This window comes from Trachypithecus francoisi, unplaced genomic scaffold (genome assembly GCF_009764315.1).
Source record: "Trachypithecus francoisi isolate TF-2019V2 unplaced genomic scaffold, Tfra_2.0 Lachesis_group8, whole genome shotgun sequence".
Lineage (NCBI taxonomy): Eukaryota > Metazoa > Chordata > Mammalia > Primates > Cercopithecidae > Trachypithecus > Trachypithecus francoisi.
In genome coordinates, this window is record NW_022681473.1 from 52,189,100 (window position 1) to 52,213,019 (window position 23,920).

At 41.9% G+C, this 23,920-nt stretch overlaps 1 long non-coding RNA gene across 1 annotated transcript; it reads left to right on the forward strand.

The window, feature by feature from the left end:
• Positions 1-7,134: 7,134 nt before the first annotated feature.
• LOC117080695 lies at positions 7,135-13,697 on the forward strand. The gene is made up of 2 exons (XR_004435919.1): positions 7,135-7,235; positions 12,836-13,697. It is a non-coding gene; the product is annotated as an uncharacterized LOC117080695 (long non-coding RNA).
• The last annotated feature ends 10,223 nt before the right edge of the window (positions 13,698-23,920 follow it).

Below are 23,920 nucleotides of genomic sequence, written 5' to 3' on the forward strand. Positions count from 1 at the left end.
GGAGAAATTTTTTGCAAGCTCTGCATTGACAAAGGTCTAATATCTAGCATCTATAAAGAACTTAAACAAACTTGCAAGAAAAAAACAAATCACCCTATCAAAAAGTGGGCAAAGGACAGGACATGAACAGACACTTTTCAAAAGAAGACATACATGTGGCCCACAATCATATGAAAAAAGCTCAGCATCACTGATCATTAGAGAAACGCAAATCAAGCCACAATGAGATAACATCTCACACCAGTCAGAATGGCTATTATGAAAAAGTCCAAAAATGACAGATGCTGGTGAGGTTGTGGAGAAAAGGGAACACTTATACACTGTTGGTGGGAGTGTAAATTAGTTCAACCATTGTGGAAGACAGTGTGGTGATTCTTCAAAGACCTAAATACAGAAATACCATTCAACTCAGCCATCCCATTACTGGGTAATATACCCAAAGGAATATAAATCATTCTATCATAAAGACGTGTGTGTGTATGTTCACTGCAGCACTATTCACAATAGCAAAGACATGGAATTGACCTAAATACCCATCAATGGTAGACTGGATCAAGAAAATGTGGTACATACACACTATGGAGTGCTATGCAGTCATAAAAAAGAACAAGATCATGTACTTTGCAGGGGCATTGACGGAGCTGGAGGCCATATCCTTAGCAAGCTAATGCAGGAACAGAAAACCAAATATTGCATGTTCTCACTTATAAGTGGGAGTCAAATGATGAGAACACATAGAGGGAAACAACACATACTGAGGCCTACTGGAGGGTAGAGGGTGGGAGGAGGGAAGAGGATCAGGAAAAAGAACTAATGGGTACTGGGCTTAAATAACTGGGTGGTGAAATAATCTGTACAACAAACCCCCATGACATGAGTTTACCTATATAACAAACCTGCACATATACCCTTGAACTTAAAATAAAAATTTAAAAAAAGAAAGAAAGAAAATGAGTTGCTCGACTCTGCACCTCTCCTTCTCTCCTTCTCACTTCCTAACCGTCCTAATTTCGTATGGGAATCCATGCATTTATGGAGAATCCACCTTCAGCAATGGGAATGAACCTAGCACCACATGACCTAGGGTGGATCAATCATCACATTCTATCCCCTGACCCAGTGATTGGTTCAGGGATGGACATGTGACCTAAGAAGGTGTGGTTAGAGTAAACCTCAGGACTTCTGCTAATAACATTGGCAAAAAATATATATATATATATTTTAATGAATGAGGGCATGTAGCCTCACAGAACAGCTGGAAGCCATTTTGCAACCACAGAGATCTGCCAAAGTCTCCCTAAGATGAAGAAACACTGAGATAGCAGAGCCAGGAAATGATGAGGGGAATGTTGGTCCCTGATCAAGTTGTTTGAGCTAGCCCTGAAGTTTTTTGAATCTCTGTGGGCTTTTCAATTGCATGAGCTAGTAATTCCCTTTATTACTTAAGCCAATTCCCTTTATTACTTATAAGTAATTCCCTTTATTACTTAAGCCAATATGAACCAGCTTTTCTGTCACTTAGAACCAAAAACATTCTGCTTACACCATTGATCCATGTCAAACACCCCCTTCATTTTACAGAAGAAAAGACTAAGGCTTGCACATGCTACATGACTAGTTAGGAGGAATTGCCTTCCCAGTTCCAGGCCTTTCTCCTTTTACTATTCTGGCCACTTGTGATAGGTTTGGTAACAATGAGTAAAATGTGCATTCTCCTTATTTCTAACCACAGATTGGATATGTTCGGAAATATTAAAACTGATTTTCCTCAAGTGTATCTTCTGGCAATGAATGTCATTGCTTTATAGCCACTCTGTGTACTACAGGTCCTCGTGATTCATTAGAAAAAACAAAGGATCAAATAGTTAGAGAAGGTGTAAGGAACTCGTTTAAGAATTTTTATTTAATTACAGCTAGTTTACCAGCAACTTAGGCTCAACCATGTATGCTGCTTTGCTATTTTCTTTGAAACTTGTCATGCACTTTCATTTCTTGGTAATCACCCCTCATTACCATTTCTTATATTTCAAAAACACAGCCTCACCACACTGTATTCTTACCTTTGCCTCCCTCTGCAGCTAGAATTTCCAGTTTCTGTGGGCTTTTCCTCCGTAAACTCTAAAAATTCTTCCACTTTTATCTATACATACTATTTCCCCCACTCTAATGGATCTTATCTATCCCTGACCCTAAAATTACGTAACAAAATGCTCATCACATCTTCAAGGAAATGTCCCACAGCGGGAGAAAAGAGAAAGGAACCTGTGTTTATTGTGCTAGGAAGTTACTAGATACTTTACAGACATTAACTCATTTAATTTTCACGACCACACCATGGTAAGTAGGTAGTAGTATCTCAGTCTAAAAATAAGGAAACTGAGGTTGGGTGAGTCGTAGGGTTGAATTCCAAACATAGGTGTGTACAGTTCTAAAGATACTTTCTTCCACTGCTTCTGTTGGACAATAGGTTTTGCCCCTGTTGTACTGGCTCCAAAAGATAGTGACCACTCGTATGTCATGTTGAGAAGACTGAAGCCTCATCCAGGTTGACAGGGAAAGACAAAAGAGATGTCTTGCCTAAGCTTGCCAAAGGGGAAAGTGGGAATCCACACACCACTTATTTCACATTTCTTCAGGCCTATGCCTCAGGCAGTTCTAGAGGTTTCCCTGGAGAAGGACAGGTGCACCAGGGAGTCTGGCTATAAAATTTGTACACTAGAATCTGTTGGCAGATTCTGTTGCTTAAAGTTGAGTTTGCATTCGTACGTTTTATCTGGAGAAATGGGAAGTCAGGGAGTTAACCACTGTCTATTGGGAGGTGATTCATGAATCAGAGCAGGTGAGAATGTCAGGCTCTGAAATGACCAGCAGACTTCTGTATGGAATGTGCTGGGGCAGCATACCTGCATTCTTTCTCAGAGCAATGTTGACACACTTAAATTTGTGAATAAGGCCTTCCTGTCTTGTTTAGGAAGAACCAGTTCACATGCTGGTATCTAGTACTGACTCACAGGGGCTTTTTGTCAAAGCATGCAGTGTGGTATATAAACAAGCAGTGAGAAATCATCAGTGTTCTCTCTCTGAAGAGAGAGACACCAGGAAAGAGAGAGGGTAGCAAGTTAACAGGCATGGAAAGCTGCCACTTTGCAGATGGGTTCATCAGGCATAAACCTTAGCTGGATGTTAGACAGTACCAGAAGTTGCATGGGGACTTGTCTGATGGTTGCAAAGATATTGGTCCTCATGTGGGATTATTCGAGTTATTCAGAAGGGAAGAGGCTGAATCTAGTTACAAAAGGTGTTCCTTAAGTATGTAATGAATGAATGAATAAACAATTCAATGGAAATTGGGGCAAATTAAGGATTCAGTAGACGTGAGCTGTATTTGTCTCATGTCCTCATCTGATGAACATCTGCCATATTCAGTTATCTGGGGAGGACTCTTTTAGTGTAGCAACCAGGGAGGCAGATTTGGGGTTCATTTAGAGATGGGGTATCTGGGTTTGGGGGGAAGCCAGCATATGAATGATGGGCTTCACCAGAAGACAAAGGGCACCTGTCTGAGGATGAATGCTGAGGGTGGACCTGGGAGGCTGAGCAGGTAAAACTCTTCCATTGGAGCAGACAGTGGGTTTATCTGGGTTTAAGAAAAGGAGGTCATTCCCAAGAATGAATAACAGTAGATTTGTAGACTTTGAAATTAACGAATCAAAGACACCAGATCTCTGTGGAGAATGTAGTATGATCTCTAGATTCTGAAGCTCCAATTCTCAGCCCTGGCTGCATCCCTAGAATCACCTGGGAGCTTTTTAACCCTACCATTGCCAGGGTTTCTCCCCCAGAGATTTGGATGCAAGCAGTTCAGAGTGAGGCCTTGGAATCAATATTTTCAAAAAGACCTCCAAGTGGCTCTGAGAACGTCACTGCAGTTGAGACTCTCCACTCTAGACATAACTCAATGCAGGCAAATTTTCAGGATTCCATGGCTAGACCATGACATGTCCAAGAACCTCAAGAGAGACATTTTAGGATTATTGATTCATACTGCATGCATTCTTGGTTTCTCACTAGCTCCTGATCTTAAAGCCTGGCAGATTCCCAGGTGACTTCCATCCATAGAGTGTCCCTAGGAGGGCCACTGGGAAACACACTTACGGAGAGTTTGGATTATGATCCCAAAAGACATATTCCTGAATGCCATCATCCCCGAGGTTGAAATCCTGAAAGACCAAACTTTCTAAAGACTAAATCCCTAAAATCCTGAAAATCGCAGTCATAGGATAGTTGCATCATGTTAGGTGAAACTATTACCTTGTTGTGGTCTACATTTGGAAATTAAGTATGGTTTAAGGAGATGCATATAGGTGCCAAGTTGACAGGGATGGATTTGTTGACTTAATTTGAGGTGTCAACTTGACTGATTAAGGAATGCCTGAAACCCTGGTAAAGCATTACTTTGGGTGTGTGTGAAGGTGTTTCCAGAGGACTGAGTAGACTCAGTGAGGAAGATCTCCCCTTGATATTGGTGGACACCATTCAGTTGGCCAAGGAACTGGAGATAACAAATATAGAAGGCCAATTGGTCTCTCTCTGAGAGCTGAGACAGACTTTTCTTCTGCTGCCTTGGACATCAGAACTCCAGGCTCACCAACCTTTGCACTCCAGTACTTAACACCAGTGGCCCCCTGGGTCCTGAGGACTTTTGGCCTCAGAGTAACACCATTGGCTGCCTTGGTTCTCAATATAAAAATATTGAAACTTCCTCAATAAATGAAGGTATTTCCTTTTTGTATATCTGCATTTGTGTAAGACAAAATTTCTTGAGATCTTGCCTTTTTGGGCAACTGCATATGCAGTCGTGATCTATAGAGGTTTTTGATTGATCTTGTCGAAACACAGGTTGTCCGTCATGGTATTTCAGATGACTGCAGTTATAAAGCTGGGTGCACACAACTACCAACCATAATGATATGCATTCATACACTTTGTTTTTGGCCTGTTGCCTTATGAATACAGTTCTTCTGCTTGTAATTGTTATAACCACGTGACTTGTTAGAATAGCTGAGTGCTTATGTTTGCAAAGATGTATATGTTATTATTACCTATTTTATTGTGTAAATTGGACTCTGAAGTGCTCTGTCATGTTTGTATATGGTTTTCAAATAAATCTCCCTTTAAAAATGTAAATAAATGTTTTAAAGATAATTTCTTCTTATTTTTTCCAGAATTATATTTTTGGGGTTTTGATCTTTCAGGATTTCAATATTTGGGATGGGTCTTTCAAGATTATGATCGACCCCCTACGTGGAACCATACTGAGGAAACTATGACCAAGAATAAAATCTCAGAAGCCTGGGATTTTGATGTTGGAGGCAAAGGAAAATCACATCAGAGGGCCCTGCTCAGTGGAAAGAGCACTAAGCCAGGTGCTGGAAGTCCGGACTTTCACTCATGACTGCAGCTGCCCCACTGCGATCCTGGGGAGGTGATCTCACCACTGTGGGTTTGAGTACTGTCATCTGTTCACTTCCATGTCCTTCCACTACTGTGACTGTGAGCCTAACTCTATTTCTTTTTTGTTTGTTTGTTTGTTTGTTTGTTTTTGTTTGAGACGGAGTCTCATTCTGTCGCCCAGGCGGGAGTGCAGCAGTGCGATCTCGGCTCACTGCAACCTCTGCCTCCCGGGTTCAAGCGATTCTCCTGCCTCAGCCTCCTGAGCAGCTGGGACTACAGGTGCACACCACCACACCTGGCTAATTTTTGTGTTTTTAGTAGAGACAGGATTTCACCATGTTGGCCAAGCTAGTCCTGAATTCCTGACCTCAGGTGATCCACCCTGCCTTTGGCCCCCCATAGTGCTGGGATTATAGGCGTGAGCCACTGCGCCCAGCCACCTAACTCTATTTCTAACAGCCCGGCCAGTTGGAGATTTCTCTAGGCCACTAGAGTTTCTGGCTTTGGGGGACAAGGAGGGAAGGAAGGGGAAGCTGTGTTATAAGAAGAAAGTAAAAAAAGTAAGCATAAATTATTTGAGCTTTTAAGAGACATTGACAAGGTACTATATTGAGGGTATTAAAAGCACTAAAATTTATTTGGCTCTGGATAGAGAAGCTACTGACATTGAAGAAGAAAAGATGGGACTGAATGAGCACTCCTTGGATTGGAGAAAAAACAACATTATCATTATATAATCATCATCATCATAATGATAATGGGCATTTGTATAGCACTTGGCAGTTTACAAGTTACTTTTATATAATAATAATTACTGCTATATGATACATTACAGTAACAAATACTTTTTAGGGCTTTACCCCATGCCACTGTAAAAGTTGGTATTAGTGGAAGATGTAAATGGACTATCTACATGATTGTTAAGGAACTAAGCGGTGTGGAGGTTCAATATCAGCAATTGGACAGCAAACGTCTTAGAAGACCAGGCACATCTTCAGCCACACCCTTGGGTTCAACCTGGTGGTCTCCTGGCTGGTGTGAGGAGCAGAAGTGGGGCTGTGGCCTCCACTTCCCTTCCTGGGTCATGTGCCTTTCTTTCATCACCATGGAGTCCTTGCCTTTGTTTTGCTTCTCCTTGTCATTTATTTACATTGACATGCAGTGATTTTGTCCTTTCTCTTCCCGACTGTCACTTTCCTCACCTAGATAGAGAAGAACCAGCCCTCACCTAGCGCACTAGTCTGTATCAGGCTTAAATGAGGTGATGTATGTAAAAAGGTTTTGAGATGTTAAAAAGCACAGTTCAAAAAGACCTGAAAGCATGTAAGCTATTATGATTTGGGGGCTTAGCAGGACCAGGAATTTGATCTCATTGCCTCATCGTGACCCTCTAGGGTCCCTCCTCCCTGTCACACAGCCCTCTATGGGCACATTGATCCCAGGATTTCCAGAGTACATCAGGGCTGAGCCGACCTTATGGCCACTCCTGGATAGTCTCTGATATGGTTTGGCTCTGCGTCCCTACCCAAATCTCATCTTGAATTATAATCCCCATGTGTTAGGGAGGGACCTGGTGGGAGGTGTCTCAATCATGGTGCAGTTTGCCCCATGCTGTTCTCGTGATGGTGAGTGAGTTCTCATGAGATCTGATGGCTTAAAAGTGTTGCACTTCCTACCTCACTCTCTCTCTCTCCTGCTGCATTGTGAAGAAACTGCTTGGTTCCCTTTCACCCTCTGCCATGATTGTAAGTTTCCTGAGGCCTCCCCAGCCATGCGGAACTGTGAGTTAATTAAACCTCCTTTCTTTATAAACTACCCTGTATCAGGTAGTTTTTTTTTTTTTTTTGAGACGGAGTGTCACTCTGTTGCCCAGGCTGGAGTGCAGTGGCACGATCTCAGATTACTGCAACCTCCGCCTTCTGAGTTCAAGTGATTCTCCTGCCTCAGCCTCCCAAGGAGCTGGGATTACAGGCGCCTGCCACCATGCCCAGCTAATTTTTGTATTTTTAGTAGAGATGGGGTTTCACCAGTTTGGCCAGGCTGGTCTCCAACTCCTGACCTCAGGTGGTCCACCTGCCTCGGCCTCCCAAAGTACTGGGATTACAAGCATAAGCCAACATGACTAGCCCTCAGGTAGTCCTTTATAGCAGTGTGAAAACAGACTAATACAGTTTCCCTGGTTTCCCACAGTTTTCTTCTGTTTCATTGCTCTGCCCTTGTCTCACCTGAGTTGGGTATTTCCTCAGAGAATATTAAATATTTTTGCTGTCAATCTAGAATTGCAATTAGAAAGATAAGTTGGCAGCCAAAAGAAAAGAAACTTCATGTATTATAAAGCCTAATATTAAATGAATTTTTTGAACATTTGGTAAAGTTTATATCTTGTCTGGCTTCTTTGTTCCTTTCTCAGAACAATGATTTTCTCTTTCAAATATCTTATTCTCTGTTAAATTTTCATTTACAACCCAAAATGTGGCTTTGGGAGGCCAAGTGGGGAGGATTGCTTGAGGTAAGGAGTTCGAGACCAGCCTGGGCAATACAGAGAAAAAAAGACAAAAGACACAAAATCCGAAAAGTAATTGTGTTCATTTCCAGATGACAGTCACAGTATCTGTCTCTGGGTGATGTGATTATCAGTCTTGTCTGAACATTTAATTAAAGTCGCATCTGAATGTTCTGTGATCTACAGGCTAAATTTTAATTTTGTATACAATGTTTATATCAGTAGTATTTACCTTAGTGAAAAATAAGAAACAAATCAAGTATGAGGCAATGACAAACAGGACATTGACTCATACAGACCTGGTTTAGATCAAATAGCTCCACAGATAGTAAACTTGAGTGTGCATCTTCAATACTGTAAACCTCAGCTCTCGAATGTGCACATTGGAGTCACAATTCCTATCTCACAGAGAAATTGAAGAGTCTTCTGCTGAATGGAATTATGCCTGTGAAATACTTAAGAAAGTCCTCAGTCAATGGTAGCTTTGGCTGGCTAGTAAAGTTGCTGGTCAAAGGATGTCAAAGGAGCTTCCCAGACAAGGGGATTCTTGAGCCCCTCAGCAGGTGTGGAAATGAAGAAAGCACTTTTAGCCCAGTTGACCATCCCCATCTTCCTCCAAACTTTCTTCATTTGGCCTTTGGTGTTTCGCTCTACTAAAGACTGTATGTTAAAGTTAAGTTAACCACCACCAATGCGTAAATAAATTGTAAATCATAAATAATTGTACGATAAATAAATATTTATCATAAATAATTGTAAATCATAAGGAAAGGAAGAAATAAAGAGAAGACATGAGTATGTGTGTAATAATACGTGTGTAAATAACACGTCAGGAAAAAGCCATGCATAGTTTTTAACAGTCCTTGTTTCTGTAACGGATCACCAGCAAAGTTGATATTTATAACTTCCTTCCTCCACTACTGTTTCCACATTTCCTTCCTTTGTCCTCTGCCAGGACATCAGCTGATGTGGATTCTTTACCTGGCAGAATGGTCACAGCTTTCACTTCTAAAGGGTTGGGGTCTTTTGGATTCTGCCTCTTTTTCCATTAAGTATTACTATTGGACATGGAAGTACTAACAGGCATCCCTAAGCATCCCCTGGGTTCCAGACAGTCCTCCATGCCCTCCTTGTATGACAGCAATCCAATTTCTCCTTGGTAATCAAAACTAACCACCGCAGCAGGTAGAATAACTTCCTTCTTTGCCTTTTAATTTAGTGGCCTGAGGAGGCCATAATGTTTCAGTTGAATGGGTTGTGTCCCCTGGTGGAAGTATTCTTCCTTTGGGTACTCAGACCACCAAGACATCAGAACAAAGTTCTATAAGTGAGTTATTAGGTCAATAAGTGAGAGGAGCCATTTCTGCTTTTACCCCTTGATACTTGGACCTCTGCATTTTGTCTATGGGTAAAACAGCAACATATATCATACGCTGATTCAAAGTGTATACTGCATCCTGTAAAACAGCACCCTAAATTTTCACAGCATTGTCTCTCAGCTGGTGCCATGAATAGGTCTTCAGCGGGCTGTTCCATTCCACCATTTTATCAGGCCCACTGCTTCTTACAAGATTAAGATAGCAGATCCCATGGGTATGGGTGAGACCCATTGCCTCACTTATTTTGCTGTGAAACGTGTTCCTTGATCAGAAGTAGTGTTAGGAAAACCATGATGGTCAATAATGTATTTTGCAATTTCATGGAACTGAGACAATAGCCTAGTATAGGGCATAATTTGCATCATCTGGAAGGCATTAGCACCCCTAGTCATGAAAGGACAAGGGGAAGAAAGATTGTTTCTGGGCCAAGTAAGAGCTAGAGACTCAGAGGAGATATCTCCCTCCCACCAACCCTGGCAGGAGCTATGGCTACCAGGGACACAAATATTGCCTGAGACAAGGCACGGAAGCAGAGAGGAATCAGGAAAGAAGAAATACTTCAATCTCCTTCTCCTGCTGCCCTTTGATCTCTAGCCAGTGCCTCCCTTTGTCTGAACCCAAAGGGAACCAGCGGGCAAAAAAGCTGTGGTGATGCTTCAGAGGGGCCAGGCTCCTAGAGCACAGAGTAGAGCAAAGGAAGGCAGGGAGTGGACATGGGTAGGGGTGGGGACCAACCTGCGAAAGAATTATTCAGGCAAATGAGATCTGGAAGGACTTCCTGGTAACTTTGAAGTCCTAAGTAGAAAACTGAAGGGGTTAGGGTTTCAATTAATATGCTCATTTCTTCTTTGTTGGAAAGTGGACTGGAGCCAGGAGTGAATGACTGGCTGCACAGTTAATGTGGAAACCAAACATCTGAAGGGGCCCTGTCAGCCTTTGGACAAACACCTGCAGACTGGCCTGTATGTCTCCCCAGGACCAGGGACATGACTGGGAGTGATGTGCGAATCTGCAGTAAGGTGATCACATTCTAGGGATAAAACTAAATTTAAACAATATTTACATTGGCAACTTTTCATTTTTGAAAGGGCTCAAGATCCAGAGTCAGAAATCTCTGTAATAAATAAGGAGCCTTATGTTTCCAAGATGGAGAAGGGATGGTGAGAAAGGTAATACCTACTTTGCAGGAATGGCAGAGGTATGACATGAACATACTCTGACATGAAGCTAGTACTCAAGAATTGGTGGTTGTTAGCAATAAAACTGCATTTCAAGCAAAGTTAAGACATATCCAGAGAAAATACAAAAATGATGATATGAAGCAACACTAGGGTTCTAAAGGGCTATGTCCCTGTTTTCCTTATCTCGGCATCACCGGCTCCGAGCCTAGGCCCTAACAAGGAGCAACCACTCACAGCTGACAAATGAATGAAAATGACACAAAAACAATTCCAATGGGGATGAGGCCCCAAGGTCTGAAGCAGATGACCACACATGGGATGGAGTTAACAAACAAGCTAAACTTGGAATGTTAATTTAAGGATGCAAATATGATCTCATTCACCTCTTTGGGATCTGGAGGAATGGGATTGAAGCTTAATATCGTTAGGGAAGTCTGAGATTGTGCACAGAAAAACAGTTCATGAAGGAGATGGACATAGAGGCCATATATTTGAAGGTCTAAACACTTGTGAATCTAAGATTGAGTACCCAGGTGGAGAGTAATGTAAGATAAGAACATTATAGGACTGTGGGAGCACCCCTGGGGCCACTGGCCCAGGGAGTCTGTGAACTGTTGTCAACATAGTAATTGATAGCATTTATTAAATACTCACTACCTGCCAAGCGCGTAACATAAATCATGCTTTTAGGTTCAACATCAACCCCGTCAGGTCAATCCTATCATTCAGATTTTACAGATGTGGAAATCAGGGCTCAGAGAGGTTAAATAACTTACCTGTGGTCTGCCAGCAAATAAGTGATGGAACCAAAATTTGAGCCTGGGTCTTGTGAATTTTGAGTGATGATCCTGGCCTCTTGGTATTCACACCATGTGGTCTCCCACCCCATTGTTTGTTGGACCAATCGAACATGGTAAAAGTGACGACATGGCACTTCCAAATCTAGGTCCTGAAAGACATGATGGTTCCTGCCTGTCTCTCTTGGGTCACTCTCTCTGGGGAAGATGACTGCCCTGTCATGAGAAAAGTCCCAATTGGTAAGGGACTTGCTTCCAGCCAACAGCCAAGCAAGGAACTGAGGTCTCTTGCTAAGCCACATTAGTGAACTTAGAAGTGGATCCTCTAGTACCAGTCAAGCCTTTAGATGACTGCAGTTCCTGCTGTTATTCCACTTAAAACCTCATGGGATACTGTAAGCCAGCACCACCAGCTAAACCACTCCCAGATTCCTGACCTACAGAAACTGTGAGCTAATAAATGTTTGTTGTTTTAAGCCACTCAATTTTTATGCAATTCATTATGTTGAAATAGATAAGCAATACAGTATTACAATAGCAACACAATCCCAGAAGCCTAATGTGTTTCTCAGCGTTCCAAAGTTTCTAATCTGGGCCTTGAAGGCTGAATAGGAGCTCATCTAGAAAGAAGAGCAAAGGACATAATTGCAACAACTAGAGACGGCAATCCAGCATTTGAGGTCCTTTGAATAGAGTGCTTCAGCTGTGGGAAGAGTATCTGCAGTAGGCAGAAAGAAACGAGTAGACAGGTGTTGCTTATGTCACGTTAAGATGTTTGGACCCTGTACTGTAGGTAATAAGGAGCTGCTGACCAACATCATAATAAGCCAAGACAGTGAAGAGGATAGACTTAAAAAAAAAAAATCCATATAAAACCACAGAGATGAATGCTTATTAGGAGGCTGATGGCACTAGTGGGAGATGTTGAAAGTGTGGGTAGGGATGGTAGGGGCAGAGAGGAGGGGGACAATACATGGAATAGAATGGGCAGAAATACAGTGGGTTCAACACAGAGCAGAAGCCAGGCACAGTGGCTCAGGCCTGTAGTTCCAGCGCTTTGGGAGGCCGAGATGGGAGGATTGCTGGAGCCCAGGAGTTTGAAACCATCTTAGTCAACATAGTGAGACCCTGTCTTTACAAAAAAGAAAAAATTAGCTGGGTGTGGTGGCACACACCTGTAGTCCCAGCTACTTGGGAGGCTGAGGCAGGAGGATCACTTGAGCCCAGGGAGTTGAGGCTGCAGTGAGCTGTGACAGAGCCAATGCACTCCACCTGGGTGACAGAGACCCTGTCTCAAAACAAAACAAGCAAAACAAAACACAGAGGGGGTGGGGAAGACATGTGAGAGAGACGACAGGGACAGAGGTGTGGCAGAGATCGAGAGAAGTCCTTCACAAGGGACACTGATTTGTTGGTATTTGTATTCTCAAACTGTAGACCAAGACCTGGAATTAACACATCGAAAGATTCTATGAGGAAATCCATTTAAAAATAGGATCCACTTTTTTCTTTTCTGCACAGGGAGAAAGTTTAAGCTCTCCTCACCATGAGTTTTCAAGTATAAAAGACTTTTTCTTCCACGATGTTAGAACAGCTGTGGACTGTTGTGACCGGGACAACAGGGAAGCTTGCAGCAAGAGAACTCCAGGTTGGATTCATGCTTGGCACCCCAAGGGCTGCCAGCCAGAAAGGAGGAGGAGCAATCTGCAGTTTCTGAACACTACACAGACACCAGGTAGCTTCTCCAGGAGAACAGCCCTCTGAGGAGGCAGGAAGAGGAGGCTTCTCTTTCAGCATCTGGAGCTGTTGAGATCTCTGGAAAGATTAAGCTCTCTCTAATGGATGGGCTCCAACCTGGCACACTCAGAGGAGAGGGATCCACTCATCCGTCATCAACATAATGTGGTCCTCCCTGCGCTTCACAGCATCCTATTGCTATTGAAAAGGCTTTTTTTGCCTTCTCAAGTTTCTTTGTCAACAGTCTACAGGAAGAAGCTCAGGCTACCACCGACAGAGGTGAATGCAAGCTCACGTTTTATTTCTGACTGCTTAATCACTGCCTCATCACTGCTCAAGCTCTGCCTTTGTTTCCAAAGGTTACATGTGGTAAAACTTCGTTTTCTATGCTGAAATTAATAGGGAGGCTAAGGTTAGTCCACTGATAAGCAGAGCCTTAAAACTCACATAGAGAAAGAACTTTGCTGGAGTGTGTGTGAGTGAACCACTAAGGAATCAGATAGTGTGATGGCAGTTATCATTGCAGGTTGAGACATTTCCACAAATATTTCGACACCTCCATATACTCACTCCTCCCTCCCTGAGTCGACAAGAGAGGAAGCTCAAAAAAAAAAAAAAAAACCAGAAGCTTAAAACAAACAAACAAACAAACAAAAAATGTAGGTTCATCAGAGGTGGTAGGGAAGACAGAAACATGGGAGGAGCAGCTGGGCTTGGTGGCTCAAGCCTGTAATCCCAGCACTTTGGGAGGCCGAGGTGGGTGGATCACCTGAGGTCAGGAGTTTGAGACCAGCCTGGCCAACATGGTGAAACCCCGTCTCTACTAAAAATACAAAAAATTAGCCCAGTGTGGTGGTGCGCACCTGTAATCCCAGCTGTTCAGGAGGCTGAGGCAGGAGAATTGCTTGAACTCAGGAGGCAGAAGTTGCAATGAGCTGAGATCGTGCCATTCCACTCTAGCCTAGACAACAAGATCAAAACTCCATCTCAAAAAAAAAAAAAAAAAAAAAAAAAAAACACGGGGGGAGCAATAAAAAGGAATCCATGCTTTGATTTTTTTAAATGAGAGGAAGGCAGGGCTGCTCCCTCTCACTTCTCCTGTTTTGTTGTTCTTTTAAGTAGCATGTGTCACTCTGCATGTATCCTGTCCTCCTGTCCATGTGTTTTCTTTTATTATTATTTGTCCATTTACCTAGAATGAAAACTCCATAGGAGCATGGCTATAGTGTCTTGTTTACTGTTGCCTCTCTAGGGCCTGAAACAGAAGTAGGTAGACAGAGCCTTAAAAAAGTAGGCAGTCCATAAACTTTGCTGAAGGAATGAGTGAATGAATGAAGACCCCAAGGATGGACCTCAGGAAGGTGAGCCTGGGCAAAGGTTTTCAGTCCTAGTCCATCATGATCACATAGCTGGAATACATTTATTTCACTTTATCACAAGAATTAGAGATTCATTTGGGGAAACAAGCATCCTTTAGAGTTACAGGCAACTCTGAGGGGTAAATGGCTGTTCATATCTTACATCTTACCCTGATCCTCACTCTATTTGCTTTCCAAGAACATGGAGCTAAGATCCCAGCACTGAGAAGGTGGGCATTCAGAGCAGGGCGGCATTTAGGTGTAGACAGCCTCAGTGACTCCTGGGTTTAGGATCAGTGAGATAATCTCCAGTATCTACAATGGGCAGGTGGAAGAGTGTCTGATGCAAACTGTATCTATTCAGAAGCCTTCCAGACAGCTGGGCTTGTGCCTTGGAAATACAGTAATATTTGTTTCTCCTCCTTCCTCTTCGCTCCTTGGCCTCGTGTTCTGCAGTACTGGAACTTGTGTCAGATTTAGCTACCTCATTCATTCATTTATGAATTCATTTAGCCAGTGATTTTGGAGCACAAATTTGTGCTGGAAACTGTGCCTCAGTGTCCTCAGGAGGTTCTGACCTGTGAATTCCAAAAGCTTTTGTGATCTACTGGGTAAAACATTGTTTTCTAAGGAAAATGACATTCTGATTGCTGAACAGCATATTCTAATGACCTTGTGGAACCCGGGCCATTCTTAAATTGGGTTTTGTCTGTATTGCCTTAGACTGTTAATGAATTGTTTCCCAGTCTGACTGAATGCTCCTTGAGGACAGACCCGGGTCCAACCACTGCAGTAAATATTGCTAATTTGGGGGTCTAATTCTGCTGCTTTTGTGGTTGCTGCTTTGCTTATTTTTTTTTTTTATGTCTGCTGTTTCCTGTGAGATTGTTTCTATGTGTGTTTCACAGTTGTAGTGTGTGGGTTGTTCGATGAGGTTTATGGAATTTCTGTGCAGCTTGAGTTAAAAGTATCTCTTCAAAAAGGTTTTCTCGTTTGCTTCTGCCAACTTTGTTATCAGCTCAAGTTGTTTCTTATGTTGAATTATTGGGGATGACCTCCCCCACACTCAAGTAATATAAATTATAACCTCGCTGGGTGTGGTGGCTCACGGCTGTAATCCCAACACCTTGGGAGGCCAAGGTGGGCAGATCACTTGAGTTCAGGAGTTCGAGACCAGCCTGGGCAACATGGCAAAACCCTGTCTCTAGAAAAATTGCAAAAAATAGCCAGGCATGGTGGCACATGCTTGTAGTCCCAGCTATTCGGGAAGCTGAGGTAGGAGGATTGCTTGAGCCCAGGAGGAGGAGGTTGCAGTGAGCTTTGATTGTGCCACTGCACTCCAGCCTGGGCAATAGAGACTCTGTCCCCCAGAATATTTTTTGAACCTCAAACCCTTATGGTATAAGACCCGCTGTGGGTATAATCCTTTAGTTACAATTGGATGTTTGCTATGATTTTTCAGAAGGAAAACATTTTTTCCTACCCAGAGCCCTTTACAGCAAAGCAGAATTTCCCCAAATGTGCCTTTAAAAGGTATTGGCTTATGCAGGCTTCTCAGTTTGAGGTCTTGTTCCTGAATGAGCAATGAAAGCCCAAATGGACAACCTTGCCCCCAAGGACAGCCAAAATATCAGATACTCCTTGCAACTCCTTTTATCAGCTCACGCTCCATTTGTGGACTCCTTTTTTCTTTTCCTTTTGCAAATCCAGTTATGCATTTAAAAGGATGCAATGTACCCATTATTTCTAGGTGTTTTATGGCACTAATGTGTATGGCAGAAATGGGTGTTCTCTAATTGTTCATAATTCAAGGTAATTATAGACATATTGTTTCAAAATTAAATCAATAGATTTTCAAGCCATGCTATGTATAAAGCTCCATGTGGGACACAAAAAGGGAAAAAACACTATGTACCATGCACCCTTAAGCAATTTCACATATGCTATCTTATCTGATTTTCACAACAGTCTTATGAGATACTTACTATCCCCATTTTATAGATGAGGAAGCTGAGGCTGCATAAGTGGCTTGCTCAAAGTCACATATCTAATCGATAAGACAGCTGGCATACAACCCATATCTCACTCCAAAGTCTGTGCTTTCCCACTGCACGGGTTCATGACATAGCCCAAAGGAGAAGACATAGCTGACAAAAGGATCAATAGCAGTATAAGAGTAGGAAAATAAAACAATAAGGACTACATTGCAAGAGGTGTTATGAAGAGGGATGGACATGACTCATTGCTAGTGAATATAGGCCAAAGGGCTGTAACTTCAGAGTAGGCAGAGATTTGTGGGCCACAGTGGGGAAGATGGAAGAGAAAGTTAGCTTGGATCTTGAAGATATTGTCTCAGTGAATGAAGGGGAGAAGAGCATGCCTGGCGATGGAGAGAGCAGAAGAGGAAGGTGGGAAATCCATGTGTAGATAGGTCACGGCTATATACAAGTATGCTGGGAGATAAGATAGGGAAAGTTTGAATCCAAGTATGGAGGCCTTGATTGGTAATGAATATGAATTTTATTTAGTAGTCAATAAAGAACCCTGGAAGACTTTTGCCTGAAGAATAATGTAGCCAGGGCAGTACTTTAAAAAAATGTGTATGGAAAACCATGTACAAATTAGATTGTTGGGAGAGAAAGAAGGAAAGGAGAGAGTTTGCATTAAGGGGAAGCAGTGAAAATCAGATGGAACAGATGGATAACTAGATATTTCTCATACTAAGGGTGCCAAGGCCAATTGTTCTTAAGCACCAACCTGGTTAATTCCACGGGAATTTGAGATGTTATCAAGGTATATTGTTATCATCATCTTCCGTGGACTGAGCACCAGTCAGGCCACTGGGTCTGAGTCCCTGGGGCTGGAGCGGGTCCAGTGGGCAATTTGTTAAAAGTTACCAGGAGAAGAAGGGTGAATGCAGGCCACATCCTGGGAAACACACACTGAACGTCAGTGCTGGAGAATTCTGAGTTCTACTTCTAAGCTCATGGATGAGCATAATACAAGGAAGAGAAGGCAAAAATAAAAGTAGAAAGATAGGTACTGAAGTATTGTAAATGAATGGGTCCAGTATTTGTGAATGGAACCCAAGACTTGTTTTAATTAGCTTTAAGGTGTTTAGTACATTGTGGGTCAGCTTAGCTTAAAGATATAGGACTAAGGCGAGCAGCTTTAACATCTGAGCTGAAAGGGATATAAAGATGACATACTGTCTTCTAAACTTCCATGACTCTACCACAGCACTTATCATAATGCGTTATAATTATCAGGTTTTATATCTGTCTTCTCACTAGACTCTGTACTCTCTGTGGGCAGGGACTGTGTCCTATTTATCTACATTCCTGGCATCTGGCACAAAGCCCAGCACAGGGTAGATGCCCAGCTAAGAGTTAATGATGGCTTAGACCAGGGTGATATAGCAGTAGGAGTGGTGAGAATTGATCAGTCTTTAAATATATTTTGATGATAAAGCCAAATGTGTTTCCTAATGGATTGGCCATGGAGTATGTAAGCAAGAGAGGCGTGAAGAATGAGGCAAGGATTTGGTTTTGAGGAACTAGAAGGTAAAGTTGCAATCATCTAAGATGGAGAAGGCTGCAAGCAGAACAGGTTTCAGAGAAAAGATCGCAGGTTCACATTTGAACATGCTGAGGCTGGGTGTCTATTAAGTTCAAGTGGAGATGGCAAGTGGCAGTTGTTTCTTACATTTGAAATCTGAGAGAGAGGTTTGGGCCAAAGACACAAGTTTGTGAGTCATCCGCATAAAGATGATATTAAAGAGTTCTCAACTGGGTGTTATCACCAAGGGAGTCAGTGTAGACAAAGAAGAGGACCAAGGTCTGAGTCCTGGAATATTACAACACTAAGAATCTGTAAGAAAGGAAACACCATCAAATAAGACTGATAAAGAGCAACCAAGGAGATAGGAAAGAAACTAAGAGAAAGGGGAAGTCCTAGAAGCCAAGTGAAGAGAAAATACAGCAAGGAGAAGGGGGATCAACTGTGTCAAATGCCACTGATACTCAAGTAAGATGAGGAGTGGGAGTTACCCATTAGATTTAGCATGTGAAGATCCTTGATGTCCATGATAAGACTAGGGTGTGTGGTGGGGGCAAAAGCCTGAGTGGGGTGAGTTTAAGAGAAAATAGGACAGGCATTGGAGACAAGCAGTACAGACAACTCATAGGAGCGCTACAATGAGAAGCATCTAAATGGGGTGGAAGCTGGTGGGAAAAGTGGGATTGAGAGAAGCCATTTGTTCATTTAGATGGAAGAAACATCAGCATGTTTGTATTCTGATCCAGTACATTGAAAAGGCTAAGAACTTAGACCTGCCTAAGCTCACATACTCAGGCTTCCGTCTTCTAGTTGTGACTCCTATTGTGAGTTCATTGAGGATGAGGGCTAAATATCAACCCTTAACTCTTGACATAAGATATATAGAAGATGCTTAGCAAATATTTATCAAATAAATGACTATGCATAAAATACTTTGCAAACTCTCTGAGCCACAGTTTCCTCTGTTAAATGAAAGTAATATCACCTACCTCAGATAATTAAATAAGATAAAGTACATACAGTATATAGCAAAGAGCTTAGTACTTAGTATATGCTCAGTACATGGTTAGTTTTATTGTTAGTTCAATGCTTTCATTTTACAGATAAGGTATCTGAGGCCTAGAAAATAGTTTGTTCAAGATTGCACTGTTGATGACAGAGCTAATAGCTTCCTAGACTCTTATTCCTTAACTTTTCCCACATAACCAGAGAAATTACCTACAATTCCCAGGCAACACATATATGGGTGTGTTCAAGCCTCTGTAAATTGACTAAGTTGGTGAGAAACCTGGATATTAGTAATTAATGGCAGATCTGAAATCTCTCTAGAACCTTCCTATGTGGCCAGCATATGTCTTCCTGTCTAATTTGTCAGGATACTCTCCAAATCCAGTCCTGGCAAAATGATCCATATTCATCTTGAAGCTTTTTCCTGTTTTACCAGAATTCTGGTTTTAATTTTTTGAGTAGCAATCCATGTTACTCTTTACAAACCCAAGTCAAGGGACAAAGCTAAGCCACATGCTTGCTTTGTTCATTATTCAATATTGTGTAAATCTAGATGACTGACTCCATTAATTTAACTCCAGGTAACAATGTATAGATACAAAATCCATTTCTGGACAATATTAATAGAAATGTTTATGACCTTGGAACACACCCTCCCTCATTCTACTTGCAATAGATGAATAACCTGCTCTTGCTGGGATGAGTGAAGAATGTTTACCTTTGTCAACATTTATTACTGGAGTACTATATGCAGCTATTCTTTTAATAAAACGGTAAATCTTCAGCAGAGTTTATAGGTTGTCTTTCATCCAAAGACCTCAAAGAAACTTTGCTAACACTGTGTCATTATTAATCATACAACTTGCCAAGGGAGGCTTTGTTTCAAAGAGAGAAACTGAGGTTCCAGGAAGGTTTCTGTGACTTCTAAGGGTCATGAACAGGGGGGAAAAAAGAGAGAGAGAAAGAGAGAGAGAGAGAGAGAGAGATCTGGGCACTGAGCCCAAATTCCTGTTGCTCAGGCCAAAGACCCAGCCCTCCTCCTAGAGCTCTCTAAACACTTCTTTCTGATAGAAAATATAATTTACTACCTTGATCTGTTAAGCAGAAATGAACTCTGAACCTGTCTTCAATGACAGAGAAAGCCAACCTTTATTTCTGAAGTTACTTCAAGTCATAAAATGCTTGATTCACTGTATTAAAAATACTGTATTAAAATAAGTAAATAGCTTTGTAGTTATAATGATAGCTTGGATTTAAATGGTGCTTGTGCTCTGAAAAGCAGTGTAGTTCACAGGCTTCTGCAGACCTTTGGTCTCATTTGGCTACCCTTCTTCCTCATTTATTTTTTTTTCAGACGAAGTCTCACTCTTGTCCCCCAGGCTGGAGTGCAATGGTGTGATCTCGGCTCACTGCAACCTCTGCCTCCCAGGTTCAAGCAATTCTCCTGCCTCAGCCTCCCAAGTAGCTGGGATTACAGGTGCCTGCCACCACGCCTGGCTAATTTTTGTATTTTTAGTAGAGACAAGTTTTCACCATGTTGTCCAGGCTGGTCTCAAACTCCTGACCTCAGGTATCCGCCCTCCTCAACCTCCCAGTGGCTACCCTTCTTCTTGACTTCAAGTATCCCTTTCCTTCTCACAGGTCTTTACTTCAGCAACCCACTTTCTTCACTCACACCCTTATCCTTTATTCAATTATTTTTTCTTATGCACTAGGAGCTCTCAAGTTAAAAGAAACTCCCTGTGTTAGCTGTATATGAAAAAAGACCTCCAGGCCTTCTGGAAGAGCTGTGGAAGGCCATCCCATGTGAATCCTCCAAGAGGCTCTTACAGGAATGAGTTAAGATCCCATCTTGTTTGAAGGTAAATGATCAATGTTGCAGACACTGACTAGAACTCATCAAACATTAAGTGTTCTTCTAAATTTCCCAGCCCCTCTTCTATTTAGATCTGGGACTTATAACTAGTTCTGGCCAATAAAAGGAAAGGCAGTTGAGAATTATATTCTTCCTCCATCTCCCTCTTAACTTGCTACAGTGACCTTGGAGGTCACATCTTCCAAGACAGTATAGCTACAAGATGGAGGATGGTTGCCCACTTGACTTCTGACTTTGCATGAGCAGTAAACAAACTGTCATCCGCTTACCTGGAGATCAAAACCCCTGAAAGCTTGATTGTAGCAGCTGCTGTCAATTATCCTGACTAACAGCAGGAGTGAAATATTGCAATAGTTTAAAAAAATCTAAGAGATGTGGCATTAGCTTATCAGTTAGGCTGGATAGATGGAAATCCATGATATGCAGTGGCAAAAAGTTTAATGAAGTAAGGCTGGTGATAACTTGGAAGGCAGACAGACCATGAGCCAACTGAGTTTATACATTTGACACAGAGGCCAGCCAACTTTTCTATAAAAAGCCAGATAATGAATATTTTCAGCTTTATTGGACATACAGACTCCTTTGCAACTACTTGACTCTACCATTGTAGCATGAAAACAGCCATAAACAATATGTAAACAAATGAACATGGTTGTGTTCAAATAAAACTTTATTTACAAAAACAGATAATATTCTGGATTTGGTCTGTTGGCTATTTGCTGACCCCTAGTCTAGGGGAAGAATTTAGATAATATGCTGCCATTGGCTGCATTTGACAAGGAATTAAAGTCAAGAGATGAGTTTAGAAAGCATTGGTTAGCTTGCAGGCAGAAATTAAAGAGAGAAATCAGGAATTTGGATTCTCAACTTTCCACAGCTGTAAGTAGTCTAAAAATGCTGTACAGACCCCAATATCCACTTAGATGGGGAGAAGGAGGATAAATGCACAAAAAGAAACCTCCTGGTGAGCAGAGCAGACATGGAAGAGCATGAATGTAGGGGGAGCAGGTTAATATTGAACAAAGACCTGAAAAAAGTAAGGGACAAGCCAGGTGACTATATAGGGAGAGAGCAGAATTATAGCAAGTGTAAAGGCCCTAGGGCAGCAGTACACCTAACACCTGCAAGGAGCCACAAGGATGCCAGTATTGCTGGAACCGTGGCACGAAGGGTGGGAAGGGAGGTGGTAGTAAAAGGTAATATCAGAGGGAGGGCAGATGGGCATGGGGCAGTCTTCAAAGGTAAATCATACAGGGCCTTGTAGGTCATTTTGAAGGTGCTAGCTCTTATTCTGAATTAGTGGGAAAGTCATAGAGGTTATTGAGGTGAACAGGGACACACTCTGACTTATATTCTTGAAAAGATAATTCTATAATATGGCAAAACCCCATCTCTACAAAAAAAAAAGAAATACAAAAATTAGCCAGCCTGTAGCCCCAGCTACTTGGAAGGCTGGAGTGAGAGGATCATTTGAGCCCAAGGAAGTCAAGACTGTGGTGAGCCATGATCACACTGAACTGTAGCCTTGGTGACAGAGTGAGACTCTGTCTCAAAAAGAAAAAAAGTCATTCTGGTTGCTGGACTGAGACAAAACAAAGTGGGTGAAGAGTAAGCAGTAAGACCAGCCAAAAGTCTTTTGCAGTAATCCAAGCGAGAAATAATCACTCATTTATACATTCATTTATTTACACCACAAGCATTTGTTGGCCACCTCCTAAGAAGACATTACCAAGAATAGTGTTTCTCACATCACAAAGTTGATGTGGGTTACTTTCCTCAAACAAAAATGCTCCACATGGCTAGGAAGGCCACTGGAAACTTACAATTGTGGCAGAAGGTGAAGGGGAAGCAAGATATGCCTTACATGGTGGCAAGAGAGAGAAAGAGAGAAGCGGGGATCCGACAAACACTTTTAAAACCATCAGATCTCAAGGGAACTCCCACACTATTATGAGAACAGCATGTGGGAAACTGCCCTCATGATCCAATCACCTCCCACCAGGTTCTCTCTCAACACATAGGGATTACGATTTGAGATGAGATTTAGGTGGGGACACAGAGCCAAACCATGTCAACTTTTGGGGACATTTTTAATTGAAAACTTTGCCTTATAAATTTTGTGAATGATAAATAATATATTTAAAATCAGATGACATCTTTCTGATGTTACTTGCTGTATTATATAGTAAGAAATTTTAAATGTAAATCTCTCTTCTCTACCATGAAGTTTAAGCTGTTAACAAAATGCATTGTGTAATTCTGGATTGAACCCCGAATTGGAAAAGAAACTCATAAAAGATACTATTGAAATAATTGGTAATATTGAAATATGGACTGTAGATAATAATAAGTGTATCAATGTCAAATTTCCTGGATTTTATAAGTGTAGTATATTTATGTAAGATAATATCCTTGAGCTTAGGAAACATACACCGAAATAGTAAAAAGAAAGGGGCACATATGCATAGAGAAGGGGCATGATGTATGTAAGTTATCCTTGAACGTTTCAGAAAAAAACATGTACAATGTGTACATATGTGTGTATATGTACATGATTTTATTTTTAATGTATATGTATGCATTTAGTGTATATGGAGAGATACCTATGTATACGTGTGTATGTATATAAAGGGTCTTCAAAAAGTTCATGGAAAATCCATATTATGAAAAAACTATGCATGAAGTTCAAAATGTTTGTGTATCACAATAAACTCGTATTAGCTTGTTATAACATGTGTGAACAGGATCTAGTTTAAGGCACTGAAAAGGATAAGATATCAGTTTGGGCTGGGCACAGTAGCTCACGCCTGTAGTCCCAGCACTTTGGGAGGCCAAGACGGAGAGATCACAAGGTCAGGAGATCGAGACCATCCTGGCTAACACGGTGAAACCCGTCTCCACTAAAAACACAAAAAATTAGCCAGGCGAGGTGGTGGGTGCCTGTAATCCCAGTTACTTAGGAGGCTGAGGCAGGAGAATGGCGTGAACCCAGGAGGCGGAGCTTGCAGTGAGCTGAGATTGCACTATTGTGCTCCAGCCTAGGTGACAGAGCAAGACTCCATCTCAAAA